The 8,326-nt window shown below is 35.9% G+C and overlaps 1 non-coding gene across 1 annotated transcript; it reads left to right on the top strand.

The window, feature by feature from the left end:
• The first annotated feature begins 6,862 nt into the window (after positions 1 to 6,862).
• On the top strand, positions 6,863 to 6,936 carry Trnas-cga (transfer RNA serine (anticodon CGA)). The gene has a single exon. It is a non-coding gene; the product is annotated as a tRNA-Ser (tRNA).
• The last annotated feature ends 1,390 nt before the right edge of the window (positions 6,937 to 8,326 follow it).

Here is an 8,326-nt window from a genome sequence, read left to right as displayed (position 1 = left end):
ATTTTTATCTCAAGTAAGAGATAGACTGAATATTGGGAACGGACGTAAGGCTGAGATCTATAGAGTGTGCTTAGAGTTACCTCAGACTTACGTAAAACTCAACTAAGTGTGCGCTTAGCATAATCTTTGATTTAGTTTTGATAGTCATTTGACAGCTGAAATGATGTTGAGCTTAAGCTTAAACAGCCCAATGCAAAAGTCAATTAAGCGGCTTATCACACTCAAATAAGTTTTACAGTGCTCCCAAATTAATAATGCGCATACAGATCTTCGCCACTTTTCGGCAACGGTCGTATTTCCCGACCGTCGGCAGACGATATCTATATAGAGTGGTAAAATGCTTACTTACTTTTGCATAATTTAGTAGAATTATATTACAATAATAATAACAAGAGGGGTGTGTAATAGGAGCTCTATATAATTCCACATAGACTGAACACGTGCAATCGTCACCAATACTTAGAGACGACTGACTGACCGGCTACCACAGCCGACCGCCCGATTTGTTTTCGTATTGTGAACACATGATCCTATTTCTTTCGGTGCAAAATGCAAGTGCATTGTTTAGGGCTCTTACGATTCAATGATTCGGGTGTTTCCGGGAATACGCCCATTAGCGAAGATCTGTATGCGCATTATAAATTTGGGAGCACTGTACGTAAGTAGCACCAGTGGGAGGCTCCTTTGCACAGGATGCCGTCTAGATTATGGGTACGACAACTGCGCCTATTTCTGCCGTGAAACAGTAATGTGTAAGCATTACTGTGTTCCGGTCTGAAGGGCGCCGTAGCTAGTGATATTACTGGGCAAATGAGACTTAACATATTATGTATCAAGGTGACTTTACTTATTGGGTTTTCAAGAATCCTGAGCGGCACTGCATTGTAATGGGCAGGGCATATCAATTACCATCAGTTAAACGTCCTGCTCGTCTCTTTGTCAAAAAAAAGTAAAGTCTGAATAGCTCAAAACGAAAAAGAGGCAAACCTACCACCAGGTGGCTCGGCAAATTAATTACGTTTGAAGGAGTACTCTGGACTCGACCAACAGCCGATAAAATATTTTGGAAGAAAAAAGGGGAGGCCTTCGCCCAGAACTTTAACTAGAATTTATTTTCTTTTTATTCATGTTTTATGAAAATAAGGACGAGACGAGCAGAACGTTCAGCAGATGGTATTTGATACGCCCTGCCCATTACAATGTATTGCCGCTCAGGATTCTTGAGAAACGCAAATATTCTGAGCGGCAAAACAATTGCGCTCATACCTTGAGACATAAGATGTTAAGTCTCATTTGCCCAGTAATGTCAGTAACTACGGCGCCCTTCAGACCGAAACACAAGAATGCATACACATTACTGATTCACTACAGAAATAGACACCGTTGTGGTACCCATAATCTAGCCGGCATCCCGTGCAAAGGAGCCTCCAACTGGTGATTAGACTAACAGTTTGTATTTATTTTAAAAGTAGTCTTAAGGCTTTAAATAAATGAATTAAATGTCTGAGCAAAGTGTAAGTACGCAAAATATACGTTATAAGGAGGACTTACGTAGTAACCAAAGTCTTCCTTGAAGAGTGCGTTGTAAGCAGATGGATGTCGGATCTGGAACTTCTGCCAAGCATGATCCCTGGGCACGAAGTACGTGTACCGATGTTCTATGTCTTTCAGCTGATGGTTGAACATCTGCCGCTTGCCCAGGTTGTATGTTATGCTATAAAAATACTCTTATAAAAAATCAAAATCAAAATATTTTATTGCATGTCACATGTTACAATAGGGTGGTAGGTATATTAATGGGTAGACAATATGTGACGCCCTGCAAGGGCACAGCAATGATATACGTAAAATAAATAAGTCTTATACATTCTTATGATATTAAAAATACAGACCATATTATAACTAATTCTCAAACTTAGTGTAATTAAAAAATTCAGGTAAATCGTAGAAGCATTTAGAAACTAAGAAATTTTTAAGATGTCTTTTAGTTGAATATGTTGAAAATTGATTAAAAATACTGTTTCAACGTATTATCAACTATGATAGTTGTCGAAATCAATAGTGACATTACAAATATAAATTAACAGTATATCCGTCCGTAGGTATAACAAAATGTTTGAGAATGTATTTTTTTATGACTTTAAGAGACGAGACGAACAGAACTGATGGTAATTGATACGCCCTGCCCATTACAATGTAGTGCCACTCAGGATTCTTGAAAAACCCAAATATTCTGAGCGGCACTACAATTGCGCTCGTCACCTTGAGGCATAAGATGTTAAGTATCATATTCCCAGTAATTTCACTAGCTACGGCGCCCTTCAGACCAAAACACAATAATGCTTACACATTGCTGCTTCACGACAGAAATAGGCGCCGTTGTGGTACCCATAATCTAGCCGGCATCCTGTGCAAAGGAGCCTCTCACTGGTAAATTTAAATTATTGATTAGTTTTAAATTTATGCGAAATATCTTAACTGCCATAAGGTTTTATAAATGTCTAATTTCCAAAGACCATTATAAAGGAATTCGGCCTCAACGTTGGCAACGATCGGATCGTTTTTAACCTTACCACGTGTGCTATTCATATATACGTTTTTTCTGTAGAAATTATAAAGTTAGACTTAGTTAGACATAATGCCGAGTAAAAAGTGTGTGAATTGTGATAAAAACATAACACAAAAGCTACCAGGATTAGAATGTAGCCGCTGTAATAAATCCGTGCATGCAACAAGCACATGTGCAAAGCTAACCGCTAAACAATTAGCGGCACTTCGAAATTCTGAAGGCTTAGAATGGAGTTGTGAACAGTGTCTCGGCAATATAACCCGCCGCACATCTTTCTTTATACCTCCTGAAGCCAGTTCCGACGAGGAAGATACTGGACCACACTCAGTACTTAACCATAAAAAGCTAGTTGCCAGTATCACTCGTGAAATGCAAAAAGTAATTAAAACAGAATTATACGAACTAACGAGCGCAATATACCATATGAACGGCCAAATTACAGATTTAGAACAAATTATAAGACAGCAAGATGTTACCATAAAATCACTTCTTACCAAAAATATTGAGCTGATAAATAGAAACAAAAACCTAGAACTCCGTCTAGCCGCCGCAGAGCAACAGATTAGTGGTATCGAACAAAAAATGTTGGCTAGTACTATAGAAATAGCAGGCGTTCCAGAAATCCCTAATATGAGTCTGGATCAAGTAATGCAATGTATAGCTCAAAAACTGGAAGTGAACCCATCTGATATTGTAACCTGTCGCCGAATGCCTAAGCCAAAGGACCGCCCTCACCCAGGACACATATTAGTTGAAGTAAAGTCCGATTTAGTGCGTAACCAGTGGTTGGTGTCTTCTAAGTGTAAGGATATTACAGCTGGAGATATCGTACAGCGAGCTCCTGCAGACCAAGCTGCTCGTCGATTATTTATACGTGAAGCACTTACCTACCGAACAAAAAATCTACTATACAATGCTAAACTAAAGCTGAAAGATACCTATAAATTCATTTGGTGTAAATCAGGTACTATTTATGTTAAAAAAACAGATGATAAGATCCGCCCTCACATCATACGCTTTCTATCAGATATTGAATCCCTAGCAAGTAAACAATAATAAATTATTAGCTGTGTATCTACTTCAGATCACTAGATTTTATTTAACAATAAGACTATTACTTTATAATAATGGACACTGTAAGCACTTCCTTCAAAAGTACTGAATTATTTAATTGTCCAACCATAAATACATTTGTCAATTCTGTTCCATTTAACCAAATTCACTTGTTATGTGTGCATCTAAACATTCGATCTTTAATCAAGAATTATGATAAGTTATTAGTCTTGATCAAATCATGTAAAACTCCTATTGATTTAATTGTATTAACGGAGGTCAACTTAAAAAATAGTACCATCAATTTATATAATATACCAGGCTATAGAATCCCAGGGAATTATGGCGAATAATAAATTCTGTTTGTGGTAGAATTTCGCATAGTATTGATGATGTTATATCTAATGCATTTAATACAGCAAAAGAATCACACTCGGATATTGCAAATCGCTTTGCATGCGAATTTAAGGACGCAGTAAAATCTATACTCCCAACCTGTGACATCAAATTATTAAAACATAAAACTAACAATATGTCTAATGTGAGCTTAAACTTCAGAAAAGCTGGGAAATAATCAGTAGAGAAAATTATCCGTAACTTGAATAACTCAAAAGCTCCCGGTACTGACAGTATAAAAATTAAAGATTTGAAATCTATTTCTTGCAAAATATCAAGTACAATCTCACATCTTATTAATTGCAGCATTCTAACAGCAAATTACCCTGACGAATTATAATGGTAAAAAGTGGTATATAAAAATGGTAAATAAGATGAAGTAAGTAATTACCGACCCATTTCTATACTATCAGCCATCGATAAGGTAGTGGAGAAATACATAAGTGCCTTGATGCAGTCATTTTATTCTAAACATAAAATAATATGCAAGAGTCAATATGGTTTTCAGCCAAAAAAGAGCACAACATCCCTTCTATCAGATTTTTCGGATACTGTTAACCAATACCTGGATAATAGGAAGCATGTGCTAGCACTATTTATAGATTTCTCCAGGGCTTTTGATACCTTTGATCATGGTTGCTTAATAAACAAATTAGAAGACTCCGGTATAAGAGGTCATCTACTTCAATGGTGTGGAAATTACCTCAAAAATAGGTCATATTATGTAAAGGTGGGAAATGCTTCTAGCAAGATGATTCCCGTCACTGAAGGCACAGCTCAGGGATCAATGCTCGGTCCGCTTCATTTCATTGCTTATGTTAATGACATGACGAGTGTTTTAAAATATTGCACCTCATACCAATATGCAGATGACACATGTCTGTTAATAGGTGAAAAGAATGTCAATGACGCTCTCGATAAACTTCAAAGCGACTTCGATTTAATCAATAAATGGTGCCATGACAACGGACTTGTCCTAAGCGCTAAAAAAACCAAACTAATACACATTCGATCCCCGTACATAAAATCAACAATTGATACTACCCAAATAGTAAAAGCGCATAGTCACATTTGCTTTCACCACAACTTGGACCCTAGTATTTGCAGCTGTCCTACAATTGACTCGGTTGAAACGCACACATATTTTGGATTAATTATAGACCATAAATTTAACTGGCACCCTCAAATAAATTCAGTTTGTGATAAGCTTAGAGCTTTCCTCGCAAACATTAAAATAATTAAAAGTAAACTACCTTATAAAATTTTACTGTTGCTTTATAACACATTGGCCGATACAATAGTAAGTTATGGTATTAGTTCGTACGGTAGAACTTACAAAACGTATTTAAATGAGATCGAAAAGTTGCAAAACAGAATTTTAAAACAAATTGTTTCAAAAAAGATAAAAGAAACTAACCAAAATGATGAGGTCCATTTATTCAAACACTGTAAGGTGCTACCAGTCCAATCTAAATTTTACTACAATATATTAAAAGAACAAATGTTCAATGAGAACATTATACAAAAATATAATCATGAAACCATTACACGCAATCAAACAAATAACTTTTATAAAACGGTGAAATCCAGAAATGTATACGGTGAGAGAACTACAGCATACTTAGTACCCCGCCTACTTAATACAATCAATCCTGAAATAAGAAACAAGATAAATACAAAAAATATTAAAACTAAATTAAAGTTATTCTTTTTAAACAACCTGTATATTGGTCATAACTTTATGTCTTGAGTTGCCTTTCGTTGTCGAAGCCATGATTAGTGCGTAGCGTGATGTGCTATCCGCAATTGAGTACTTAACTATTCGTTATAAAGTTGAGTATTGTTTACTAATTAATATATCTAAACAGACGGTCATTCAAAAATTCAATACATTGCGGTGGCAGGCCATGCGACTCACCCGTGCTACAATAAGTACTGTTGTTGTTGTACCTACATTAATTTTTTCGTTTGTATTGTACCTATATTATTAAATTGTGTATTTATAAGTTAATATTAATATTTATTGTAATTGTAATCGATAATAGTATTTCTTCTAACATGCCGGACAAACCTCTGTGGTTTTTGCCCTGTTATATAATAATAAATTGTAATTATATTTTTCATAATAAAAACAAAAAAAAAAAAAAGTTTAGGCATTCCCCGTTTGCAGATAAAGCACGGGAAAAATGCGAAATTGCGAGCGAATGGAGTCCGACGAGTAACGTTAAAAGAGTTATTTATATATTCAAATAACGTTAATCTACTAATAAAATTATTTTTAACGTGTTTGTACTTAAAAATACGTTAGGCATTAACTTTTTGTTTATAGAATTCCGTATAACGAGCATCTTTGTCCATCTTATATTGAGATTCAGTTGTCTGTTTTTTTAAAAAAAACTGTGATAGAGAATAAACAAATACGTAATTGATTACACCTTGTTTTGAATCTTGGTTGACCCAATTAAAGAGACAAGTAACTGAAGTTGGGGAGACGAACTCAACAGAAATAAATACCTAGGAGAAAGTCAGGAATTTACTTCATAATATGTGATGTTTTTAAAGTGATAACCCTCACTTCTAGGATTAATAAACAAATAAAATTTGAAATCGTTCATAAAATTTTGTTTTTCAAATTTTATTTGTGTATTAATCCTAGAAGTGAGGGTTATCACTTTAAAAACATAACATATTGTTTAGATTTACAAGAGCGACATCTCAAGTCAATTTCCTAATATGCAAATATTGGGGTTGAGCAGGTTATCAACTGTAAAGTAGATCCTGTAGATGAAGCCACAACCAGAGAGTTGAACAAAGCAAACAGAATTTTATAACGAGGCGGTACTCGAACGGTTGGCTCAGTTGGTTAGAGCACCGGCACCGAACGCCGGAGGTCGTGGGTTCAAATCCCTTATCGTTCATAAAATTTTGTTTTTCAAATTTTATTTGTCTACTTCATAACCTAACTCGCCGCCGCCGCCGCCTGACTCGCCGCTTTCAATATTTCATCTCTAATCTAAGATCTTTCTAGGATCCACATATCATCCAGACTTTGTATATAGTAGCGTATATATGATACCTATCAGCCCGATAATTCATGACCAATTATCCAATACGAGTAGCGAGTTGTTTAATATTTAAAATACTAAAGAGGTAATTATAAACGTGGCTGACTGTTTACGACTTGGCAATCAAAATCGGTGACAGTGACAATAGATCTGTTTTCTACATGGGGCACACTAACTATTTTGCACTTCTAGTCGAAACTATTTGAATTTCGAATGTTATATTTTTTGAAATGTTGCAACCTTCTTAGTAATAAAAAAATCATTTGTGAATTGTTTTTTATCACACATCAAAGTTTTACGTACGTAACGAAAATGGAATTAAGTCGAAAAGATTTTAAAGCGATGATTTTTTATGATTTTAAGAGTTCTCTTTCCGCAAGACTGTGCCGCTCGTCTTCAACTGCCGTATACGAAAATAATGTGGCTACTGTTAAGCAGCTAATTGAAGAAAACCCGCGGATTACCTATGAGACAATTCGAGGACTATTGGGGATTGGTATGAGCCAAATTCAGAAAATTTTACATAAACAACTGAAAATTCGGAAGCATTGTTGTCGTTCGATCCCTTATGAACTGACAGCGGAGCAGAAGCGGGCTCGCGTGGAATGGTGCTCACAGACGCTAGTGAAGTACGACCACGGACGTTCTAATGCAGCAATCTCGTGAATGGGTGTTTGAAAATGAGAACAGGCCAACAAAAGTGAGGCAAGCGAGAAACGTTGGTAAAAAAATGATCGCCTTTTTTTTTTTCTCAGCTACGGGTCTCATCTGCACAATTTCACTTGAAGATCAAAAGAGTGTTAATGCTGAGTTGTATTCTACCATTTGTTTACCCAGGGTGTTAAAAAAAGTTCGCGAAAGACGACCAAAAAAGCTGCGTTCTCCTACATCATGACAACGCTTCTTCACACACGGCTTCTGCACATAGTCCCGACCTAGCACCCTGTGATTTCTGTATTTTCCCCAAAATCAAAGATTTGATGAGAGGCTTCAATCAGCACGATCCTTCAAATCTGTGGTCCTCCTATTTAAAAAAAAATGTTTTATTGAGAGTATTTTGAAATGCAATAAACATAATATTTTGGTTATAACATGTCGTTTTGAAGTTAGAATTCCGAATGCGGTAATACGAGCGCGCTGTGGTTTGAAAGAGGATGTTGTGACAAGGACTGCAAAAGGAATGATGAAATGGTTTGGACACGTGGAGCGAATGAGTGAAGAAAGAATGACGCATCAAATATAT

The sequence above is a fragment of the Leptidea sinapis genome, chromosome 6 (assembly GCF_905404315.1).
Source record: "Leptidea sinapis chromosome 6, ilLepSina1.1, whole genome shotgun sequence".
NCBI lineage: Eukaryota > Metazoa > Arthropoda > Insecta > Lepidoptera > Pieridae > Leptidea > Leptidea sinapis.
This window is presented reverse-complemented; position numbering and strand designations above follow the sequence as displayed.